Below are 26875 nucleotides of genomic sequence, written 5' to 3'. Positions count from 1 at the left end.
AGGCTCTGTTCTATCGGGAAATGTTCTGGAATCAGTGGAAGAAGAGGAGGATCTTTGCATACAGGATCAAGCAGCCTTTTTACACAATGCAGAGGATTGACCCCTTAGGTTCCACAGTGAGTATAACAAGTATGCTTTACTGCATATTTAGACTGATTTTACTGTTGTGGGTGTAGTAACACTTTAATATAACAATACTACTATAAATAATACATACATTCTACAAAATCAGTGCCTTCTACAAAGACCCTCCAAATCTTCCTGCTCACTAGGGACTCTCTTGATATGTTTCCCAGTAGCTCTGGTAATTTTGGAGTTAAGATGCCATTAAGACTCCTGCTTATTCATGCTGACATTTTTGCCTGTGGTTCCTACAGGCTATGCTGTGGAGAAAAAGAGGTTTCAGGCTCATATTTGAAGAGGCTGCGACCCAGCCTTTAGAATTGTCAGGCAGAGAGAGAGGAGATCGACAAACTGGCATAATAAGTGGGAAAGAGGGGTGGAGAGGATGGGCAGTGGTGTGTGGCTTACAGGCACTGATGAGTGCCGCACATTGTGATTCTGCTGAGTTGGACTTCAGGCTCATATATGAAGCTTCTATGGTGCAGTCTTTAGGATTGACAAGCAGGGCCATCTTTAAAGCAGGGCAAAAGGAGCAGCTGCCCTGGGCCCCATCATTGTTGCGGGGCCCAAAGCAGCTGAGCTGCCTCATACTTGCCAACTATCTTAGTTTAGCTTTAAGTCCTCTGCTGTGTCCCAATATCTCAGTGTGAAGTGCTGCTACTAATGCTGCCTAGCTCTGCCCTATTGTTGTGTACAGATGACTCACATGCAGACCTTGTGTTTACATGTAAATAACCAACATTGATATGTAAATAGTGACAGCATTCATATGTAAATATCCGAGGTTCGGCGGGATTGATATGTAAATAAGGGCGGCATTCATATGTATATCATGCCCCCCTGAGGTCATATCCACTATCACCTATACTGAATGCTCCCCACAGGGTAGGTAAAGGGGAATGCTTGCCTGCCTACAACTGTGGCCATAAGCCTACCATCAGCCTGTTCTGAAAAGGTAAGAAAATTGGTGGGGGGGAAGGGTAGTGTGGGGTGTGTAGAGGTAGTCAGAGAAGGAATTACAGTTTTTGGGTGCACAGGTGAGCAAGGAGGGGGTGTGTAGCGGTAAGGAAGGTGGGTGCAAAGATGAGCAGAGGATGCAGGCAGAGTTAAAGGGGTGGAGGGTTGGAGTAGATGGTGGATGGAGGAAGTTTGGGGTGCAGAGGTTAGCAGGGGTTTTAGGATGCAAAAGTGTACAGACAGGGTGGATAAAGCTGTAGGTCACGTGTAGGGCAGCCCATTCATTTCAATGGGCTGCTCTATGCACTAGAAATGCTGAAGAAAGTCCCTAACGCTTTTTCAAAATCACACGGTTCCACAGGAAAAGTCAGCAGATGCGTGAGGGTGTCATTAACAATTAATGGCGCTGCTGTGTATCTGCTAAAGGGCAGCATGTTTCTGTGGTGTCAGGAAAGCAATTTTGCATGTGTTCCCGATACACACAAATGTGAACGCAGGCTAAATGTCTCATTGGCGGTCAGTGTAAATCTTCTCATTACATTGGGGCTTGGTGTACAATCCTTTCATTCACACTAGTGACCAGTGTGAAGGCCCCCCTTACATTGGTGGTCAGTGTAAACCCCTCCTTACATTGGTGGCTACTGCAAATGCTTCTATTACATTAGTGATCAGTGTAAACCCCTATTACATTGGTGGTAAGTGTTGAAACTCCTCTTTATATTGGTAGTCGGTAAAAAAATCAGCATTGATATTGATCACACCCTCCCCCCAGTGCTGCCGCTAATCCCATGAGTTGTAGGATCCCTAGGAATTTTCTATCTATCCCCTCACCACCCCAGTCCATGGTGTGCAGGCAGTGAGGATATGATGTGCTGTAACCTCTAGCAACTAACCATTGAGCCGTAATGTGTGCTGTAACCTCTAGCAACCAGTCAGTAAGCGGTAATGATACACTGTAACCTCTGGAAACCAATTGCAATCGCTCCCTGATCTGATTCAGTAAACTGATTTTGAGTCTAGCTGCTATTTATCATATGTCTCAGAGCAGGTGGAGAGCGAAATTGCATGAAGGGGGGGGGCCAAGAAAATGTTTGCCCGGAGTCTAATCAATATTAAAGACAGCCCTGTCGACAAGCAACAATGACTATGAATATGCAAGAGTCTTAAAAGCACCTTAACCCCACAATTACCAAAGCTACTGGGAAACATATCAAGAGAGTCCCTAGTGGGCAGGAAGAAATGGAGGATCTATGTATTGGAGAAATTCTGGTGGATTAATATTTGTATGCTGAATTAAATCTTATTTGAGGTGAGAGTTCTGTGAGCACAGTGGTAGCACAAGATTCATTTATAGAAGCACAATATTTTATTGCTGGTTGGTGTAGGTATTTCACTATCACAGAACAAGACATGGATTTTGGGGAATTTTAAGAAAGACTGAGTGCCAGTATATAAAACTGTACATCACAGACTACCTTAAAAGTTTTGGATCCGTGGACATATGTGTGTAGATTACATTATGTATATGTGTATATAATCATAGTGTACACAGTATTGATTGTTTTATGGTGGTGAACAGCACGTTTATTCATATATAGCGAAGTATCACATTATTTATTATATTTAGGATACATAGTTGTGGGAACACTATCTGGTGCTAGCAGCAATGACAGATATTTTTCACTTTATTTTTCACTGATATTTAGTACACAGACTAGTTACACATCATTGGTCGCACAGGAGTTACACTGTTTTCAATATATAAATTATAATGGTAATCAAACTCTACACAATATAATATGATTATAAAGAAAAGCATTTAAATACTTTGTTCTTTATAAACCTGCAGTGAGAATAAACTTGTTTTAAAGTGCCAGGCATTGGCACATGTTTTTTTTTTTTACAAAAAGATTTTCCTGAACACCATGGGAGCCCTAAAACTCAGGTGCACTTAATATAATAATATCAATTTTCAGGTGGAGCTGTGCTGTGCACCCACTGTACTCCTCAATGATAGTACATTTCTAATCTTTAAAGAGGTGTCTACATTTGCACTGAGAGCCCCTGAATCTCAATGTGCAAAATACAAGTTCTGGGACATTTGTCTGTGCACATGCACTCTTTCTGTAAGTCATGGGGAAAAATATAAGCACATTGATCCATGGAGCTCATAATGTTAACAGTGTCAAAACTTACAAATAAGAGACCAGCAGACTCACAGGGGTTGCTTTACTATTCCTGACGAAGCTACGCTTGCACATAAGCGAAATGCGTTGACGTCAACCACACATCATGGGACATTAGCCATTCATGCCCCTATGGTCATTCTCCAGTAGCTGAGGAACTCTGGAAGACCAGTACCACTGCCGCAATCAAATGGCAGTGTGAAGCCGAGCCAGGTTAACCTGCGGGAAGCAGTGCGGCTCTGTCAACATTGAGTGGATGTGCCCTGTATGTATATGTACAAATGGATTGCTACTCATACGTCATATGGGGAAAATTTATGCAGGTGTGCAGTCTACTTTCTATAGATGAGCTGGAGCTATCTTGAAGTGACACCCTTGCGGAAGTTGGATTTGCTGTTTTGCATGTCTTAAATCGGGTGCGGTAAGATTGACTTGCTCTCATGTAATGGTTACTGACTCTGTTGACTGACTATCGCATATATATGTTAGTGATCAGCACAGGTGGATGGGATAATTCCTCTCTATTTCCAATACGCTGACTGTGTCAGCTGCAAGACTGGGACTTTACCATGCATTAATAAGTAGGTGACGGGCGAACGGTTCGGCCCAAGCATTAGTTCGGGCCAAACTTTTTTTGCTCGGACGCTCGGAGAACAGCCGAACAAACGGTCATTCGACCGTTTGTTTGCCCCCCGAACCGACCACAATGCATTGTGGCATTGAACAGTGCATTGCAAGCCCTGATTGGCTGAAGCAGTGAAAGCTTCAGCCAATCAGGGCACAGGGCACTGTCAGAGTCATGATTGGACACTATCATCATGACTTTGTCCAAATATGGCTCATTCCTACCCCACAGTATAAAAGTATTCTTTCAATGACAGCCATTTCCAGTGTGATTTTGGTGTGGAGAGAGATAGAACAGGGCTCTGTTCAGTACTATTAGTTAGTGTGCTATACTGTGCTATTTTGCTTCAATTGTCAGTGTAGAATATTAGTTTAGTGTCAGTCTAGGGATAGTGTGAGTGTAGTGAGGAGGACCATCATTCAGCTTTTCATAGTGTGCAGCTGGAGTAGGGACAGCTCAGATAGTTGCAGTGTAGTGTAGTGAGACCGTGTCAGTAATCTTGACATTAGTATATAGCTAGAGTAGGGACAGTTCAGATAGCTTCAGTGTAGTGATGGTTGAACACCGTCTATTTGATTGCGTTACTGCCAGTTTAATGCCATATCGTATTGCATGCGTTACTGCCAGTTTAACGCCATATTGTATTGTGTGCGTTACTGCTAGTTTAACGCCATATAGTTTTGCGTGCGTTACTTCCAGTTTAACGCCATATAGTTTTGCGTGCGTTACTGCCTGTTTAATGCCATATAGTTTTGCGTGCGTTACTGCCAGTTTAACGCCATATCGTTTTGCGTGCATTACTGCCAGTTTAATGGCATATTGTTTTGCGTGCATTACTGCCAGTTTAACGCCATATAGTTCTGTGTGAGTTTCTACAAGTTTAACGCCATATAGTTTTGTGCGTTACTGCCAGTTGAACGCCATTTACTTCTGTGTGCGTTACTGCCAGTTTAACGCCATATAGTTATGTGCATCACTGTAAGGTTGGCGCATTATATTGCAGTATATTATATTGTATCCGTGGAGTGTGTCTGTGTAGTGTGAGTACTCAAATTAAAGGGCACCAAACACCTCTTTACATTGCTTAAAGTGCATATACGTACAGATTTCAACTTCTCCTTTACATTTGCTTATAAGCACCACCCCCTCCCTCCCAATAATGTCTGGGAGAACAACAAGGAGAGGCAGACGTTTCCTTGGCACTGTAAGGGGGCCAGCAGGCTGCCTAGCTTTGAGGGTGTTCAATTTTTTAACCTGGAAGAATGTTTTTGGTATAGGTATTGCTGCAGCAGATTCTAGACATGGTACAGATCTGCCACTTTACTAAGGAGACCCCCTGGCACTATATTGGAAGGAATTTTTCATTTTTAGGCTTTCACTTTAAAAATCAAAAAATCACTGCTCATTTAAAAATGACGTTTTTCACAAACTTTTTTTTTATTGATCCATGTCCCTCAGGGCAGGACCCGGACCTCTATAACCATTGTATGCCTAATTACTTGCATTTAAGCCTTCAAAATGGGCACTTTTGATATTTGATGTTCGGGTCCCATTGACTTTAATGGGGTTCGTTGTTCAGGTCTGAACGTTTGCGGTGTTCGGAAGTTCTGGTCCGAACCAAACAGGGGTCCCTTCGGCCCATCCCTATTAATAAGCTGAATGAGATTCATTTAAGTGATCACATACCACATGCATTGCCAAGAAATCTAACTAACAATAACTGGATGCATTTACGATCATATATTAAAACATTGTTACCATTGCCAGTGGTGAAAGAAGTGGAATAGGCTGCTTTATATGTCAAGGGTGCTACATCTTCAATCGGGGAATACTATCCCAATACCTTCTATTTTAACACCTCTACAGGCAGCATGTTTTAAGCCTCTTTGCACTCAGCATTATTGACCTTGTTGTTAACATATATGTGGGATTTCCACACTGATGTGTAAACTTCACATAGATTATTACATCCGGAAAGGTGACTATTGTTGTTTGTTTTTTGTCTCTTGTTTCTGTTTTTATTATACATTGTATATGGTGATGGTACACTGAGTGTCATATACTGCTTTCCAAGATGACCAATTTTTGACTACGTTAGCTCTTTTTATTCTTTTTGATACAATTAAAGACATGCTATTAGCCTATTATTCAAGTCCTGTTTTACCATTCAATAACCACTATGTTACTACCTGGGAGTTTTTTTGTATGCATGTTCGGTTAGTTGGCAAACACCCCACAGGGATTGGGCATTAACATAGTGGTAATTTATCCCCTTTTCTTTTAGTTTTTTGATTTGCTTTACGTAAGGCAAATAGTCTGTTCACTTTGCAAGGGAATTTTCACTTTGCAAGATACTTTTCCCCAAGGCTAATGCCCCGTACAAATGAGCGGAATTTCCATCGGAAAAATCTTGGATTGTTTTTCCGACGGAATTCGACTCAAGCTTGGCTTGCATACACACGATCACACAAAAGTTCTCTGAACTTTCAACCGCCAAGAATGCGGTGACGTACAACACTACAACGAGCTGAGAAAATTAAGTTCAATGCTTCCGAGCATGCGTCGAATTGTTTCCGAGCATGCGTAGGAATTTTGCGCGTAGGAATTGGTACAGACGATTGGAATTTCCGATCTGAACTTTTTCCGACCGAAAAATAGAGAACCTGCTCTCAATCTTTTGCTGGCGGGAATTCTGCCAGCAAAAGTCTGATGGAGCATACACACGGTCGGAATTTCCGACCAAAAGCTCACATTGGACTTTTGCTGGTGGAATTTCCTATCATGTGTGCGTGGCATTAGTGAATGTGGTGAAATTTAATTTTGAAAAGAATACCCAATGACATGCAAGGAGAATAAAAAAACAACATTTTCACTTGCACATCATTAGAGGATGGAAGTCAGCAGAGTTTTATTTCATTCACTAACCTCTGGGGCAAAGTGCAACTTCCGTTGCAAAGTGAACAACCTATTTGCCTTTAGTTAGTTAACCTCACACCATACTTTGTTGCCCATTTAAAGGTAATTTATTTTTAATATATGTTGATATGTGTATATGTTTACTAGTGGCACTTGATTCTTGTCTTTTGTTGTTCAGCAATTGTAGTAATTAAGTTTAATCTGAGAGCAGAACACATCACACACAGTTAAAAGCAGAAGAAAACAATACTAGTCTGAGCACTTAATATAGATGTTAATTCTTCAGAGTACTTTGATAAACAATCAGGCACCAATTTAAAAGGAATATCTACTGCCTGGAGAAACAATGTCTAAGTTATTTAGAGGGATCTAATATTAAAACTTTAATTTTCCTCTTTGGCTCTATTTCCTGTTTCAAATGATTTAGTAACAGTCTGCTGCCAATCTGCGTTCTCCAGTTAGCCCCAAGGACTTATTCATTAAAAGGAAAGGTTAAGGATAAAAAGTAATTTTGAAATAGAAAGACAAGCATTATCTAATGTCAGAAAGTTAACACTTCATTGACAGTGACTGATGTACATTTAAAGCAGCTTTAAATGTAACAACTCTCCGTTAGTGGAAATATAAAAAAATAATTATTTACAGTACACAAATCAAATCATACTGGCTTGTTGGGTTTTTACATCTATATTTGTTTTATTGTTTCTTTCTTTTATTCATCTCATATACTGAATATAACAGTGAAAAAGTCAGTGGTGCTTTGAATGGTATAATAAACCACTGCATCGGTCTCTGTCCTGAATGAATGTACAGGCTTGTTATTCCATGTTCCATCATTTTCCTAGCACAGAGGCATTAATAAAGTATGACCAGTTTGGTCAGAAACCAGTGAGTATACCAGGAGGTTTTAGGTTGTAGGTGAAAACAAGAGCACCAGGAAGAAACCTTTGCAAGAAGAAATCCAAACTGAAAAGGTTGCAATTATAAAAAAAAAAAAAATTGCAGCGCCTGTGCAAACAGCACTGTCCTGTGAATCTGCATCCGTTCTGTGAAAATGTGAGCAAAAATAAATGTTTTTAGGCTAATTTGTCTCTGCTCTCTCTACTTTCTCTCCAGAATGTTATTCTACCTACAAAATAGAGTGAATCAGGAAAATTCAGATTATGGCCACTAAATGGATCTGATTGTCATAGCAATGAAATGCTTATTTAATATGATCACCAGCTGCATCTAGTGGCCATAATGCAGTGTTTTTTATGATTAACTCTATTCTGTGTAAGGATGGAATACCATTTGACCCAAGGAGCAAATAGCCTACAGTATATATACATTACCTAACACTAGTGACTTAAACCTATGATGCAAACTGCAAAGCCAATAGGCTGCTTAGGAGTATTGTAAATGAACAGGTAAACAGCTAAATACGCAGACGAACTACTTATAAAGGTGCTGCGTTACTCTCCTAAGGATTTTGAAGGAATCTGTGTTTATGTCCACCCAGACTGAGAAATACACATCTCTGCAATGGAACACATTTACACACTGGCTTTTTGGGAGACTTGACTATTGCAGTTAAACTCCAGTTCATTCATATTCAGACACTTACACTACTTAAGAAATAAGTTTAATGAAGTATTAATAAATATAGAGCATAGATAATGTATGTATTTTACATCTGCCTTTAAAGGGGTTGTAAACCCTCATGGTTTTTCACCTTAATGCATTCTATGCATTAAGGTAAAAATCCTCCTGTGGTGCTGCAGCCCCCCGAGACCCCGTTTTACTTACCTGACCCCGATCCTTCGCTGGCCAGGAACGAGCACACCAGCTCTAGCTGGTGTCTCGTATCCTGATTGGATAGATTGATAGCAGCGCAGCCATTGGCTCCCACTGCTGTCAATCAAATCCAATGACGCGGCGCCAGGGGGCGGGGCCGAGTCCTGCATTCTGTGAATGGACACAGATACAGGACTCGGGAGCACGCCCGCACAGATGTCCATCGTAGGAGAGAGTTTCTCCAACGTGGACACTCAATGCGGGGAGGAGCCAGGAGCGCCGCCGCTGAGGGACCCCAGAAGACAATGTTCGGAGCCACTCTGTGTAAAACCAACTGCATAGTGGAGGTAAGTATGACATACTTGTTATTTAAAAAAAAAAAAAAACAAAGCTTTACAATCCCTAAAGATGTCCATATGATGTTGGTTCCTATGTTACGTGCTAGAGCCAGAGGTACACAATCATTGAGGCATCTTCTCCTTGTCTATAACACCAGCAATGTACAGTAAGGGGGCACTTTTTCACTGACCACCACAGTAGGGCCATCTTAATAGCATCATGGGCCCCTGGGCAAAGTAATGTTCTGGGGCCCCTACCAGGGAGATAGTGACCTGCAGCGTGCATAGCTAAACATTATGCAAAATATTGGGTATGGCTTTTTAGTTTGACTAGGAACAACAAATAAAAACAACCCAGGAATTATTCCAAATTGAATTAACCCCCTGTATGCACTGTCCCATACCACTCTACATACTGCCCCTTGTATACACTGACCATCCGTATACACTGACCCTCTTTTCTCCTGTACACACTACTCCTTTTTACACTATCATCCCTCCCTGTACACACTGCCCTGTGTCATAATCCTCTCCTAGCTTGTCAGCGGCTTACATGTATGTATGTCTGTACGTTAATGTTTGGTCCTGTTCACACGGGCATACTTAAAGTGGGAGTAAACTCCCATGCGTAATCTGTACCTATAGGTAAGCCTATAAAAAGGCTTACCTATAGATACTGTAAATATCTCCTAAACTTGCACTGTTTAGGAGATATTTACTGTACATGCTGCCAGTTACGTCACCGGTGCGTGCACTATGATTGAACGGCAGCCCTAAACATCATCGTGACTCTAGCCAATCACACAGCCGGAGGCCACGAACCCAGAAGAAAGACGGGTGATGATGGAAGATGGTGAAGATAGAAGCCTTGTAAGCAGGGACAGCTCGCTGCTGGAAGGGCTATGTTCTAAGGTAGGTTTTCAAATAATATGCTAGTATGCAATGTATACTAGCACATTATGCCAATACCTTGCAGGGTAAAAAAAAAAAATGCCCAGCGGTTTACTACCGCTTTAAGCATACACCTGTGTGAGGACAGTGTTTGACTGCACAGACAAGAGTAAGAACAAGTGTTCAGTGCATCCTTATGCAGGCAGTCCCACTCATGTCAGTTAGGACAGTGGTCATCAACCCTGTCCTCAGGGCCCACTAACAGGCCAGGTTTGCAAGATAACTGAAATACATCACAAGTGATATAATTTGCTGCTCAGTGATTGCAGTATTCTAGTCTGCATCCCCCCAAGGTAATACATAAAACCTGGCCTGTTAGTGGGCCCTGAGGACAGGGTTGATGACCACTGAGTTAGGACACAGCAGCTGCACAGACACAGCCACTGCTCCATATCTGACATTCATGTTGTTATTCCCAAATCCTCACTGTCTGTGATTGGGGACCTTCACCCACATGGATGTCAGATTGGGAGCAGTGGCTCTATCCCAATTTTTCAATAATGGGACTGCCTGCATGCAGATCCACTAAATGCCTTTGTATCTTATGACTGTGTGGGCAAACACTGTCCTCGCATAAGTGTACGCTTTAGTATGCCCGTGTGAATAAGACCGAACAGTAACGTACACGCATACATACATACATACACATGCATACAATTATATATGTATGCACACGCATATATGCACACGCATATATACACAGGCATACGAACATACATATTTACACACTCACATACATACACTCATACATACACACTCACATACATACATAAATGTATACACTTTCACATACGTACACATTCATGCATACACTTTCACATACGTACACATTCATGCATACATTCATACATACACTTTCACATACGTACACATTCATGCATATACACTCACATACATACATAGACTAACACGCATGCATACACACCTACATAAACTCACACACATACATACACACCCACATACATGCATACACACATACATACATAAACTCACACACATACAGTACATACACACATAAATACATAGCCTTTTAAAAAAACACAGCTTACAGAACTTGGCTGACCAGCGTTTGGCACCTGCAAAACAGAGTAAAATGCCCATGTACACATTACTGCACGGAATGGAGGCGGGGCAGCTTGGCAGGTTGGAACTCAGGAAGCAGCTATTCTCATGCGCAGCTCTGCCCATTACTGCCTGCTCCAGCTCTTCAGTTCCGTGTATAACCGCTTTATGACCGCATCACTTAGATGTATGGCGGCAGAGTGGATCTTCTGTGTCAGATCACGTACCTAGTATGTGATCTGGCACTTCCAGATAGACACAGCACAAGCCGATCCAATGGAAGTCCTCCGGGACCCGCTGGTCGGTGAGAAGAGAGACAGGACAGAACTCTGCCTATATAAACAAGGCAGAGCTCTGTCTTGTCAGCGGGGGGGGGGAGAGATGGAAAAGCAGGGAATAAAATCCATCACTTCACCTAGTAAAAGCACCACACATATTGTACACAAACACTGGCTAGGCACACATTTCACTGTTTGATCACCCTAACTGTTTAACCCCTTCCTAGCCAGTGTCATTAGTACAGTGACAGTGTATATTTTTAGCACTGATCACTGTATTAGTGTCACTGGTTCCCACAAAGTGTCAAAAGTGTCAGTTAGTGTCAGAATGTCTGCTGCAATATCACAGTCCCGCTATAAGTCGCTAATCACCGCCATTACTAGTATAAAAATAAATAATTAAATACATATTCCAGTATATATCCCATAGTTTGTAGATGCTATAACTTTTGCGCAAACCAATCAATATACACTTTTGTGATAGAATACATATTGGCTTAAATTTATGAAGAAATTAGACTTTTTTACATTTTGTTATTGGATATATTTTATAGCAGAAAGTAAAAAATATTGTTTTTCTTTTTTTTACTTTGTTTATAAACATTTTTTTGGTTTATAGCGCAAAAAAAAAAATAACGCAGTAGTGATCAAATACCACCAAAAGAAAGCTCTATTTGTGGGGAAAAAATGATACAAATTTTATTTGGGTACAGCATTGCATGTCCGCACAACTGTCAGTTAAATTAACGCAGTGCCGTAAAGCAAAAAATGGTCTGGTCATGAAGAGGGGTAAATCTTCTGGAGGTCAAGTGGTTAAAGACTGTTAGCTTTTGAGGCTGTACTAGAATACTACAAAAATAGACAAAAAATAGGTGGTGCTTTTCACTACTCCCTGCTGACAGGAGTAGTGGTGCTTCTGTCACCACTCCTGTCAGCCTATAGAGGCAGAGCCTAATGCAAGATTACCATGGGGTCCCAATGCACCTGGTGGGTCTATGCATTAAGACAGCCCTGCACTACACTGAAAACCAATGCAAGGGGGCATTTCTCTAATAGCAACCAATGTAAGAGTGGACAACAATGATCTCTTATTTAAGGGGATACTTGTCAGCGGATTTAAATAATTACTACTTAATAAATTTGAGGTGTGGAGGGGGGGAGGGTTAAAATAACTATCCTCTGTCAAAAATACTGGACTTCGGCTTTAAGGGTGTCTAATTTTAGTTAGCATCACATTGTTTTGTGCTTGGTCTAATTTATGATAAATGAATCAATTTTTCCAATTTTCAGACAACAAGCCAATCAACTGGTTTCAATAATGACATATGTAAAGCTTTTCTGAAATACAGTATATACTGTATATATCTATTTTATGAAAAAATATCTTGGGAAATATTCAAATTCTTGAACTGATAAATGGAAACAGGAAGGGGACTTCCCCAAAGTAGAAATGAGCCCACCTTTAAATAAGGGTGGGTATTGTTCTAACTTCAGTAGTTGGTGCCCAGATGCTACAATGAGGTGGTCCATGTAATAATATGCCCAAACCATTGCGACACCATTTTGACATGCTTCTTGTCATTTTTAGCTTAAACCTGCAATTATGAAGGAATGCACAGAAAACAGCTTACACAGCACTCTACTCTATATATATCATTGTGGTTTGGTTTGTCCTTTCCTGTTCGCTGACGGGATGCATGACTTGTGACTCATAACCAGATGGTCTGTTGATTCTTGTAACCTCATGATATGTGTATCTTATGGGTCATTGACTTGTATAACCATATATTTTATATTCATACATCATCTATGAACCACTCCCCCTCCCCTCTTTTGATTGGTAAGCTGAACCATATATAAGCTGTATACGCACCTAAAAGCAGAGATTTCACGAATGCTCAACCTGCCTCTCGTTTCATTCGGTGTCTCCAGAGATCTGAGGGCCCTGTTGGTGTACCTATAGAAGGGTGGTCCTCCAGAATACCTACTATTTCCTTTCAGTCCATAGTTAAGAATAAATAAATAAAAAAAGGGTACATACTGTAAGTACATATTTTGTCATATAATAAGAACACATCTACTTGAACGTGAGCACTCTATAGTATTAAATTATAAACAGATTACAACCCCATACAAAGCCATGGCATTTAGGACATTTCTATGTCAATATTAAGATATAAGTGGCCTGCCAGGTTTCAGTACACAGATTTAAATGATAAAAGCAGCAAACTATACAGCATGCTTGATAAAAGCTGTTTTAGCTGAAATATATTTGGATGAATATACGGCTTTTGAAATGTAGTAATAAATTTGTCTGAGGTGTGAATGTGTGTTCCTGCATTTGGCTATGTAACAGGCTTTTTGCTTACAAAGAAATGACAAGTTGTGTTACTCACAAGCACGGCAGAGCCTTTACAAAACACAAGATATTTAAATGTCCTAAGTAAGCTCATAGTAGTCTCTCATTATTCCATAATGTTAAACAGAATATGCTAATTTCCAATTATTCAGCAGAGATGGAATTTTGTTTAAACATTCTAATACAGGGCAGCTATGTAAAATTTGACCTTTCGGTAGTTTTTAATCACAGGGAAAGCTCATTTGGTAATTAATTATTAGGCATCACTTCTTACTTTATTTTCCTGGTTAAAACTACATTTGGGATTATAGAAAATAATAATTTAATTCATCACAGTCTACTAAATATGTTTAAGATGTCGAAAAACAAAATATGAGAGGTTGAATTCTTTTTAATTAAATCGGCTTTATTATTAATCTTTGCAGACGGACTGAAAAAAATGAAATAAAAGTATAATTACTACCTCCTAAATCCTAACTTGCACTGCAAGGCTGACACCTGTTGACTACAAATATACCAAATAAATATAGTAATTAAAGAGAGCCAAAACCAAGTCTTCCAAAAGAAATAATTTACTTTAATTATTGTTATGGCTTCAACAAAATTGCTAATTTCTTGTGCATTCTGTTGCTTTTCCATTTGCTCTCATTTACATGCACTGTAGACAACTGCAGCTTATATCATTTTAGCAATATAAAAAAAACATGAGTATGCCCTGGGACTACTGGGGACACCAGACCACACATTTTATGTTTTGCTGTATCATTTTATCAAATTACTGTAATTTAGGTGTAGTTTTGAGCTTCTGCAGCTCTGACTGATATTTGCATGCAATCCATCAGACTAGGTAGGGTTATGGATCTAGTTACATTGTATTCAAATTTAGAGAGGATGGCAGATTTTTTTTGTATATATGTAATGTGTTTCAAAATGTAAGCATGGGTTTTGCAAACACATTTTCAGTAAAGCAGTTTATGAGTGTCAATTTATTTCTGCAATACACATATAAGGTCAGAAACTAGATAATGTATAAAACAGCAAGGGACAGTTCTAAAGCATGCTGGGAAATTTCAAAATAACTTACTAAAGGCAAAGCATGCCTGTGCATTTTAACTATACCTCAGCTCTTCTTTCACTAGGCGTTTAATTTTTGAGCTGCTCTTATATACTCAATCAACTTTTTACTTAAAGCCAACTTTGGGCAATTTTTTTTTTATAAATGTTTTTAAAAGTTTTGATTGCCATTTGTGTCCTTGCTAGGGTAGCTTTATCTCCACTTGCTGTCCCAGCGACTGGGTGTCATAGATATAGCAAATGATGGGATAGCTTTCAATGGGAGACTGATTAACAAAAGCACATTTATTGAGCAGAGTGGGGAAAAGTTAGAACATCTGACAAGTTTTTATTGCTCTTGGTGTCTCTTTGCGCCTTCTTACTTCTTGTCCTGAAGTCACCAGAACTTCAGAAGAAATCACCTTTAATAAGGACATAGACGTAGAGCAATCCAAACCTGACAGGGGTTCTGGCTCATTTTGTTCTGTTTCAAAAGCAATGCACCTCCCTAGACGTAGTTTGTGTGGACAAAATTACCACTTGCTTACTTGCCACCATCCAAAGGCAGCTTGACTTTTCAATAAGACAGAAGTTGAATCCAACACAATTTTCCATTCATGAATGTAGATGACTTGCCCTCTGAATCTAGAGAGTATCTAGAAAGTATAAATCTAGAAAGAAGAAAGAAAACATTCAGACATATATACATAAGTCCATAGAAGCTCTGCTGTTGAATTCTTCAGAATTGCAGACATGATAGATGGAACAGTCTTTGAAACATAATGTCACTTCTCCAAAAGTAAAAAGAATTCCTTTAAGGTTGGAAGTAGGATACTCTCTCTAGTTGCTTAAAGGAAACTTCTTGGTTGATGTTTATTCTTAGCTGTCTCTGTCACCAGCCTGCAAAGAATAGGCCTTCTTTCATGGTGACTGGTGTAGATGACTTAGATGAGTATCTTAGGTCTTACACTGTTAGCAGAATTTATGGTGTGATGATTGAGCGATCATGTGTATCAGCTTCAGTTTTGATGAGCTGTAGCTGCAGTTTTACCAACAACAGGATCAGCCAGAGACTGCAGAGGGTCCTCTGTGAGCAACTCCTTAGCACCTAAGGAGCTGCTCACAGATAGTGATTTAGAGTTACTACTAGTAACACTAACACATTCTATGAACCTGTAGACATCAGTATTGTTGGGGCAAGATCTTGGTATTTGTAGATTCCTGGTCACCTGTTAAAGGTTCAGTCTTGCTGTTGTCATTATTAGTTGAAATTGTTGTTTTACTAACACTGCTGTAGGATGATTCTCCTTTGAGTTCCTGTTTTGGGAGAGGAATAGGGTGTCTTGAATTCTCTCAACAATAGTTTTACGAGTGTGTACGCTGTTTCAACTCTGCTTCTTACTTGGCATCATTGTCAAGTGGTGGGATTTAACTAGTCAGATCGATGAAGAAAATATTATATATGTGTATGGATCTCCTTTCTATGGTTAGGTATTTTATTGCACTCAGTAAGTGCAGGAAGTTAAATTCCTTCAATCCCTTTTATGTCTGAAATAATAAATTATCCAGCAGAAGCAATTATTCCTGTGGTTTCTACTGTGCCAGCTCACAAGTGCAGCATATAGGACAATATTTCTCCCTTTACATTAAACATGTCAGAAAACTCTGAAGTGGCACATGAATGAATGCTTCCTTTATCGTCAAAAACAGCATACATCCTTCCTGACAACTTTCTTTGGTTGACCTGGAGTACACTTAAACTTGTCATATTTTGGCACTGGTCTTCTCTAAAATTCCTTTGTGATCTAGCTCACTATATTTAGATATGATCATTGGAGTTGACTGTTCTTGTCTCTCTCCACCACAATATGATATGGGTATAAGATATTCAGTGATTCTAGAGTCCTATTTAAAGGGGGTGAAGTGTAAAGCTGATATGTGCCTATCACTTTCTGAGCTGTAGCCTTGAAGTCTCTGTCTCTGTAAAACCTCAAACGCAAATGGCATGGTTTCTTAAAATCCCTTTATGTTTTTGAAAGGTCTTTCCATTGAATTTCCTGAGAGCATGAGGTTTTTCATATGTGAGACAGTATGAGCCGTTGTAGCTGATAGCAGGAGTATGTCTGCCTTTCTAACAAAGACACTATTTCTGGAGTATTTGTATTCAGTGGTGATGTTTTCTCTTCTTGTAATTGGGGGGGCTAGTGATTCGCAAGTTGATAATTAAGAAGCCCTGGCTAAGTCTGAGATAACCTATGAAAAGAAGGAGAACAGTGAAAAGAAGAATTGATTCTCCTCCTTATAACCTGAACCCACTGTTGTCCATTTTTCTCAGATATTGTAAGGTAACTTTGTTGCAACTGGGTTTATACCATGTGCAGTGTCAAGGAATCTGAGACCTGATAGATGTGGCACGTCCTAGGCAAGCACAAGAAGATCACTCAGTTCCTGAAACTTCTGGTTGTCTCTGTTGGACAATGTAGGAAATTCCCATAATCATTTGAATAAGGCAAGTTCTACTAATTCAGGTCTGTCAAAACATTTCTCTAATTTCTCCTTTATGAGATGAAGGTCTTTGTGTCTGGTCTGTGGATGTGAATAGTTTTAGGTCTTTTAACAGAGTCACATGATTGAGGACCTACCCATCTGAATAGCAGATCAAGTTCTTGCATAGATGGGATGCTAAGGTCCTGGACTACTGACTTGAATGTGGACCTTCAGCTTCAATAGATCTCTGGACAATCATCAAAATTCAAAAGACCTCTGTCAATAAATTATTTGTGAGTCATGTACTGACAAGTCAGTTCTTTCAGGCCTTGTCCTGACAAATGCTCCTTCACCATTGCTGTGGGTTGCAGTATCTAATACCTAAAGTTTAGGTGTTGGAGGTGAGAATGGAGCAGCAGATGGGTTCAGTCTCAGTGAAGGCTTGGGATCTGGACGTCTTGTGGTGTGGGTCTCAAGAACCATGTGACCAGTCTTAGGAAGTTTTCAGGTAAATTGGTGAGCTTAATTCACGATAGTCTGCGAAGGCACATGAATTACTGCATTGGGTGTTACTAACCTCTGAGTTAGAGAAGTATCCGATATGCCAGGGTGAACTGTGAACTGTTCCTGCCAGCAAATGTACTGTGGTGTGGTGTACAAGATTTGAAACATCCTGTGCTGTTCTGTTGACATTGTTCTCGCTTATGATGAATTACAAAGTCAGTCTTGCTGGGTCAACAGAAGCCGTCAAATTATGATGATGGACTTTTTCCAAACCTCTGAGCGTAACAATAGCTGCCACTTCCTTTGCTTTCTTCTAGAGGACCCATAGCAAGGGCTTCTGACTGCACTGGTGCTTGGGTGACTTCTCTTATTCTCTGGGCAGCTTTAGCCTCTGCCTGCATTTGTGATTGAGCAGCTTGCATCTCCAGCTGTTTACATGTTTAAGTGGTGTGCAATTCTGCTCGGGCATATGCTTGTAAAGCTTGTGCTTCTGCCCGGGCAGCTTGCGATTAAATCACGGCTTCCCTGTCAAAGCTTCTACCTTTGCTGCTTCTGCTACAGCGCAGGCTATTATGAGTTGCCTATTTATTGATGACTGAAATGAGCAGAATCTTAGCATAGATCAGTGTGACTGGGACTTTAAAAATATAGAGAATCTCTCAGAATGCTAGGAGGAAATAGACAAGCAGGATATAGCTTAATGTTGATATTCTGTCTTCTACCCATACCCTAACTTCTAAAGAAACTAACTTTCTTTGTTAAGAGTGATGAAATTGTTTAATTCTTGTATAGACTCCCCTGTGTTAATACTTGAAAGAAGAGAAGGATGTTTTTTAGACAGCTTTTCATTGTTTTTTTAAGCTCTTATTTGAAGCTTTGCAAGAGCGCTGGTTAGTTGCTTCATATCATTACAGTTATTCATTGGTGGCTATTATGCATTGCACAGTCCTATTCCACAGATCAGATAATTTATCAGATATTTTTGCCCTATTTCTTTCAGAATTCTCTTTAAGCTTCAGAAAAGAAGTAACTGTGTGTTTATGACTAGCAGATATCTCTAGCTGTTGCAAATCAGCATTATCATTTGTAAGAGAAGGTTGCTCACTGTCTACCTGTAATGGATGTACAGATTCCTAAAACATGTTTTTGTATCCGTGTGTGACAGATTATTTAGAAAACCAGGTGTTTGTGCAGAGTATAAACTGTGGGTATAGGATTGGGTATATGGGATTGTTTGATATTATTTTTTATTTATTTGTTTATTTTTATGGTTGAACTAGATGGACTTGTGTCTTTTTTCAACCAGACTAACTATGTAACTATATAATCAAATACAGTCTATTTTGGCACAACAATTTCAGCATCGAGCTACCTCTATCAAACTGTAGAAAGATTTTCTTGAGATATGAGATATGAGACACATGAGATAGATACAGCAGATATGAGATATTGACACATGAGATAGATACAGCAGACTGCAATCAGATCCTCTGTTGCTAAAGGCAGTGTTATGCAAGCAAATATCAGAATATAATTTATATAGCAGCATGTGCTCACTCTGATAATGTGTTCAATAGGGCACAGGGAAAATTCCACAGAGTGGATAAGACTTTGGAAATTTGGATTTTTTGGATTTTTGAAGTGTGAAGACAATTACTTTCTATATCTTGTCTTTGTGATGTCCAATGCTGACTATGAGAATATGGAAGAAGCAGGGTGGGTCTAGCTAGGATGGAGCTAACTAGCCCAAAACAGGAAGAGAGAACAGAGGAAGATAGCAAATAAAAAAGATAGGCAAGTTGCAATGGTGCTGATCTATGACTAGACATCAGTATACATAAGAACATCAATAACATAATGCAGTTCAGTGCAGCCACAGAAAACAGATAATAGGTGAAACAGAACACATACCCATCCAGTTTATCCTAAAAAAATAAATAAAAAGTTTCACCTGGAGCTGGGCTTTAAAGAAAACAAGTAATAGAGGGGAATTATAGTCTTCTCTTGCTAACCTATCCTAAAAATTATAGTTGCCTAGCTCTTATTTCAATCGAATAATTTCAGTAACGAGTCACTGACTCGGATCAAGCTTGCAGATCAGAAGTTTTCATTTCACTCTGACTTTGCTTGCTCCTCACTTTGTCCAGGTTAGTAGTTTGGAAAGTAGAGATTTCAGGGGAACAGCATAACCGCCAGGAAGCGTACATTTCCGGAAGGGTGTCACACATTATGTTCCACTTGTTTCTTTTAATTAGCACTCAGTGAGGCACTGCCTGTGACAACTGACAATGATTGAATCTGTAGCTGTTCTAAATACATTCATAGCACTGCTGTGTTTGTATGGGAACTAGGTTGTGGTGATACATACCATATTTTCCAGTGTATAAGGTGATCGGGCATATAAGACGACCCCCTAGTTTTACTGTTTTTCCACAGTTTTTGCCTATACTCACTCTATAAGACGACCCCCCTTCCGAGGCTTCTTACTTCCTATATTTCCTTCTTCTTGCTGGAGCTGGAGCCATACTGCGCTGAGCCAATCACAGCAAGCAATGTATTCTATTAATGAATACAACACCTGCTTGGATTGGCAGAGGCTCTAACATCATCAGCCCGCGTCTCTCTGACTCTCAAAGCCAATCCGAGCAGGCTACTGTACTTGGCCTGCTCGGATTGGCAGAGGTTGTTACTCCAATCTGAGCAGGCTCTGTATTAATAGAATACATTGCTCGCTGGGATTGTCTCAGAGGTGTTTACTGTATGTAGCCGAAGCTACATACAGTATTACCGCACCTCTGGTGGGCTGACATACAGCCGGCTGCATTTCATACCCGGCGTATAAGACGACCCCCGCTTTTTGCCCATTTTTTTTTAAGTGTAAAATGTTATTTTATATGCCAGAAAATACGGCAGCTATTTAAATATCATTTAGGAGGGGACATCCGCACTGACCCAACCATTGCTTCAAAATTCAAAGGCTATGTATGTTTTGCTACCCTTTGCCTGTGTGGAAGCACACAAGTAGTGATACCAAATATTTAATCCATGCAGTAACTTGCGATACCTTTAATATGCCTAATAATAGTTCTCTGAATTTAGGGATTAACAGCTGCAGGAAAAAAAGCAGAACCGACTCTAATAATAGTTGAAATTTTACACGCTGAGAAATGTATAAAAAACCTTTTTTCTTTTATTTTAAAATATAAAGAAGCAGTCAAACATTATTGTGTGTAAACATATCAATGCATAGTCAAAAGGGCACATTTATAGTAGATTTATTAAAACTTTTGTGATGTTATAATGTTGTCAAAGAGCAGCAGTAATGGGCTATTCTCGTGCTATTATTTGCATCATCTATTATCTTCGAAAATCCCCTTTAAAAAGTAACTTTGTCCTTCTATATGCTTTAGTCAAGAATACAAAATGTCCAGACTAGGTCTATCAAAGAGAGGGCTAAGAACAAAATGGACCTTTCAAACTGGATCAGAGTTCTTTTTACAGATCTGTGCTTGGCAGAGAGACTGCACAGAGACAAACAGTGAAGCATACTTAGCAGGAGCATACTAATCGAATAAGAGATTTACTCATTTCCAACTGTTGTTTATCTTCTGAAAGACCAGTGAGGTTTTAGCCATCTTTACAACAAGCATGACCGTAAACTATATATATCTATCACTATATGTTCCTTTTAATGCCAAATAAACTGAGCACTGTCACAGATAAGAAGCACCCATTTATACTTATATTTTTGTGACTAATTCAGCTATTTAAAAATAAAATGGGAGAAAATAGGAACAAAAGTGTATTACCCATTGTGACAACATGGGTACAACATCTTCCTTCCTGTTTTCTGGTCTTCGTTTTTATCACCACTAGATTTGAGGATTGCTGGATAAAAGAAAATAATTCCTGTTTAAAAGGTTATGTTTAAAGGTTTTATTATGTACTTGCAGACATGTCCACATCTACACATTATTTGGGACAGGTCTACCCTTTTATTCTCTATAGTATGTGTATTTGTGTGCAAGGAAATGGCAGACAAATGAAATGACATCTGCTTCTATGTAGAGTGGAACTAAACTGTATCTGAACACCACAAACTGAAAACGTTATTTAAAGAGGGAGTCTCGCGAAATTTTTTTTTTTTTTTTAAGTCAGCAGCTACAAATACTGCAGCTGCTGACTTTTAAAATATGGACACTTACCTGTCACAGGGTCCAGTGATGTCGGCACCCAAGGTTGAACCGTCCCTCAGTCCTCGGATGCTGCCGCCGCCATCTTCGGTATAGGAATCAGGAAATAAAGCCTTGCGGCTTCACTTCCAGGTTCTATACTGCGCATGCGTGAGTCGCGCAACACAATCTGAATGGTCCATGCTGTCTCTGGGACCCTTGTGTGTCCCAGCAAACAGTGCAGTGGGACGGGAAGAGGCATAGACTCCCGTGGGAGTCTATGCCCGGAAGTGGGTGCAAATACCTGTCTTAGACAGGTATCTGCACCCCCCTCACCCCTGAAAGGTGCCAAATGTGACACCGGAGGGGGGGAGGGTTCCGAAAAGCGGAGGTTCAATTTTTGTGTGAACCTCCGCTTTAAAGGGGTTGTAAAGGTCCGTGTTGTTTCACCGTAATGCATCTTATGCATTACGGTGAAAAAACATCTTGCATAGTGCGGACCCCCCCCCCCCCGTTTTACTTACCTGAGCCCCGAATTTCCTTAGGCGCGATCCCGCGTCGCTCTCTCCAAGGCTTTTTGGCTCTTCATTGGATAGATTGATAGCAGTGCAGCCATTGGCTCCCGCTGCTGTCAATCAAATCCAATGATGCGGGCACCAGGGGCGGGGCCGAGTCATACACTCGGTGGCTATGGACGCCGAGTATATGACACAGGAGCACTATTGCAGGGAGGAGTCGCAAGAGCCGCCGTGGGACCCCAGAACAGGTGGATCGAGGCCACTCTGTGCAAAATGAACTGCACAGTGGAGATAAGTATGACATGTTTGTTATTTAAAAAAAAAGAAACTGTACCTTTAGTGTCACTTTAATTCAGTTTTAATATTCAAAGCAAACTCCCCCATCCATCCATCTCACCACGCTTTGTTTTGTTGAGACATCATTTAAAAAACATCCACTAGCATTTTTTAGCTATGGCCATCCTGAGTAAGAGCAGATAATTCATGTAGCATTTACTTCCATCCACCTCAGTTCATTGATGCATGCAGGAAGGTGTGCTTAGCTGAGAAAGTCCCTTCTCCTCTCCTCCAGATGGAAGAAAAAAAAAATACCCATGAATATTCCTGGTATGTTTGGCAGTATTTTGACCTAAGCTAGAAACCAGGAAGCAACTAAATATACGTTAAAAAAAGTTTAAAACAAGTAATATATTATACTTTCCCAGGGCTTTTTTTCTCGGAGAATAGGTGCAGGAACTCCCCCCGTCTGGGTCACCCCTTGTCTCTGCCCCCTACCCACCTCTGACCACCGTCCCTTGATTCCACCCCCTACCCACCTACCAGTACTGCCCCTTTTAGAGAATACAGAACCAAGTATCATTTTGTGGTGCTAAATCATTTGTATGGAACATGTTAATATTAAAAAGAAAAGCAGTAAAATAGATCCCCTGCAGCCAGCAACTATAGAATCCCAGAAATAGATTCCACACAACAATAGACTCCCCCAGCAACAATGGACTCCACCCCAACAACAATAGATTCCCTGCAGCAACAGTGAACCACCCACAACAAAATATCACACCCAGTAACAAAATATCCAACCAAGCAACATTAGACCCCCCCAGCAGCAACAACAGATCTCCCAGCAGCCAGCATCAATAGATCCTCCAGCAGCCAATAAAAATAGACCCCTCCCTCAACAGTAGATCCCTTCCAACAACATAAGACCCCCCCCCAGCAACAATAGATTCCCCATCAGCAACAATAGACCTTCACACAAAATCAGATCCCCACCAGTGACAATAGATCCCCCAGCAGCCAACATCAATAGACCCTCCAGCACACCCCACACCCCACGCTATTACATACATTCAGTGCTGGAGGTGCCGGAACTGTGTTCCCCCGCATTCCCGCTGAAAAAAGCCCCGTACTTTCCTATCTATTTATTAGGCTAACAGCATAAGGATTAAAAATGGATAATGTTGATAATAATGAGAACTGTAACATTTTGGATTTCCCAACCCTTTTTGTCCCACTGACAGTGGTCACAGGACACAGAGAAGGAGGATTTTCCTAGCATGAACACAAACAGCACAAACAGCAATACAAATCTGACAGGGATTCTCCTGCCAGCTCCCACCAATTTAAGATAAAGATGTTATTAACAAATGACAAAAAATAAATAAAGTTGGTCCCAGACTCTATTATGCCTCCTGGGCACTTAAAATCCTGTGAGAATCCTGTGAGAATGTGATAAGGCACGGTGATGAAACCTGAAGTAGAGTTTGTTTAATCTTTTTAATGTAGCATTAAAAACTTTGTTTTTCCATTGATTTTGTTTGGGCAGTGGGCTAACAGGAGGGAAAAGGACCTTCCATTTTTCTTGGACAGTCTGTTTTAACTGTACTTCCAAGTCATATGGGATTCCTATTCAGGGTTAAACTTTTCCAGTGAGAAGAACAGTAGCAGTTATTTGCAATGAAATTACTATGGACATTGATGCTATAAAAATAATAAAAATTGTGATTCTCGTGTTTTTAAAAATAGCTTATTAAAAAAAAACACCTTTACTTTTCATTTTACTTTTCAACATTATAGTAATCAGTAACATTTCCTTAGGATGAAGACTAGACTTCTAAAGAAGCATTTGGCTGAATAGCTAAGAAAATTATTTCACACAGTGCAGCTGTACTCAGAATGACAAACAGAAGGATGTATACGTTAATGTATGTCTGTCCTCAGGGACTCACGGCGCTCAATGGCTCACTGAAAACTGCTACTGTGGAGAAATGAAAGTGACATTCTGAAGGAAAAGAAATTAAGCGACGCTCTTTTTGGCCATTTATTGTATCTGCAAAGGACAAGGTAATATTGATTCAATAAAATGCTTAATTTCATCCAGATATACTGTATATATAACAACAAATTCACTATGCTCACCAGCAGAATAAGAACTCATCCTAGCAGTACAATATCTTTGTTGATTGTAATGAAAATATGAATTATTATTACCGTTGTTAATTATGATGAAAACATAACTTTTTCACAATCCTCCTTTTCTACATATTACAATTTAGTAACAGATTTGTATACTTTCTTTTTTTCCTTGTCAAAAGAAGTTTATTGAGTATACAATGTTATAAAGATACATAAAGTAAGTTTACAAGGATCTATAAAGTAAGCTCATTGTTTTACAGTAGGGTTTATATAGGTAAATATCATGAAATTTCAAATATTAAACATTGGGTTCACGTAAACCTAAATTAAAGATATATATCATTTCCTTAGTTACTTTTGTAGGTATTTAAATGATTTATACCTACTATACATATTGTTTACAAGTAGAGTGTATATAGGTCAAATAAATTCTGATAATGAGCTTTAATCGTAAGGTGGAGAAAAGGAAAGAGAAAGAAGAAAAAGGGTTGAAAGGTAGAGGTATGGTCCACAAGGTTGTCCCGCTCGTCAGTTTATTCTTTTTAGTTCTCTTTGAAGCCTTAGAATGGGTGTCTCTGTAAGTCATTTAATCTGTTACCATGGCAACAGGACAGAGTCATTGAAGTTTGACAGGAACTGTTGTTTTATCCAAGGATGCCAAAGTTTTTCAAATTTTGGAATTAGATTTTGATCGATGGCTACCATCTTAGCATGGGACATTGTATTATTCATTCTGTGAATTGTTTCTGCTAGTACCAATGTAGGAGATTTCCATGCATTGGCCACTGTTTGTTTTGCAGCCGTTATTAGTTGGATCATAAGTTTGAATTGAGAGAGTGTTAACCATTCCGGTTTTAGATTAAGTAAAGTTAAATATGGATCTGGTTGTATTATTTTTTTAAATATCTTAGATGCAATCACGAAGACTTCCTTCCAGAAGGTTTGGATTACTGGGCACGTGCACCATATGTGTAAATATGTGCCTATTTCTGGGCATCCTCGAAAACAAAGAGTTGAGGTATTAGGTGAATATTTTGCCACTCTAGCGGGTACAAGGTACCAGCGAGTTAGGACTTTATAATTTGTCTCCAGTGCTAAGATGTTGGGTGAAGATGACTTAGATGTGAGCCATATGTTAGACCAGTCCGTGTCTTCTAAAGTTCGTCCCAGGTCCTCCTCCCACCTCTGAACGTAAGAGGGTCTATTAAGATTTGCTACTCCATATAATTGATTATAAAGTGATGAAATTGTACCTTTAGCAAATGGATCTTTTGTACAGATTGATTCAAAAATGGATAATTGGGATAATGGTGTATCCCCCTTTAGGAATGGTGTATAGAAATTTTTGATTTGGAGATATCTAAATATCTCAGAGTTTGGTAGATCATATTTTTCTCTAAGCGATGGGAATGAAAGGAATGATTTAGATGCTATGAAGTCATTTAGTGTCTGAATGCCTGATGTTGTCCAAGCTTTAAAAGAATTTGGGTAGATCCATGCCGGATAAAAGGCTGGATTTCTGATAAAAGAAAGGAGAGGATTATGTGGAGATTGTAACTGATATTTGGTTTTTAGTTTATCCCAGAGAGATAAGAAGTGTTTAGTTATGGGATTATGAATTTTAAAGCGGTCTTTAGGATCAAGCCATAATAAATTTGATATTAATAGAGGGTCATTTTCTGAAGCCTCTATAAATACCCATAATGGGATTTCCTGTTTTGCATGGTATTTGGACAGACTGGCCAAATGTGCTGCTCTGTAGTAGTTAGTAAAATTAGGGTATCCCAGGCCTCCTTTATTTTTGGGAAGATGTAGTGTGTGTATAGGTATACGTGGTTTAGAAGAGCCCCATATAAACGAAGTTGCTCTTTTTTGTACTATTCTCAAAAAATAGGAAGGAATTGGAATAGGGAGGACTCTGAATAGATAAAGCAATTTGGGTAGAATAGTCATTTTGATTGCATTAATCTTCCCTATCCAGGATAAAGGAAGTTGCGACCATTGTTTTATTAGATTTGTGATCTGTCTTAATACAGGAGGATAATTGGTTGAGAATAAGTCAGAATGAGATGCTGTTAAATGAATTCCAAGATATGGGATTGATTTTTCTGCCCATGTGAATGGGAGTGCAGCCCTAGCCGGGATCAATTCCATG

Source organism: Aquarana catesbeiana, linkage group LG03 (genome assembly GCF_042186555.1).
Source record: "Aquarana catesbeiana isolate 2022-GZ linkage group LG03, ASM4218655v1, whole genome shotgun sequence".
NCBI lineage: Eukaryota > Metazoa > Chordata > Amphibia > Anura > Ranidae > Aquarana > Aquarana catesbeiana.
This window is presented reverse-complemented; position numbering follows the sequence as displayed.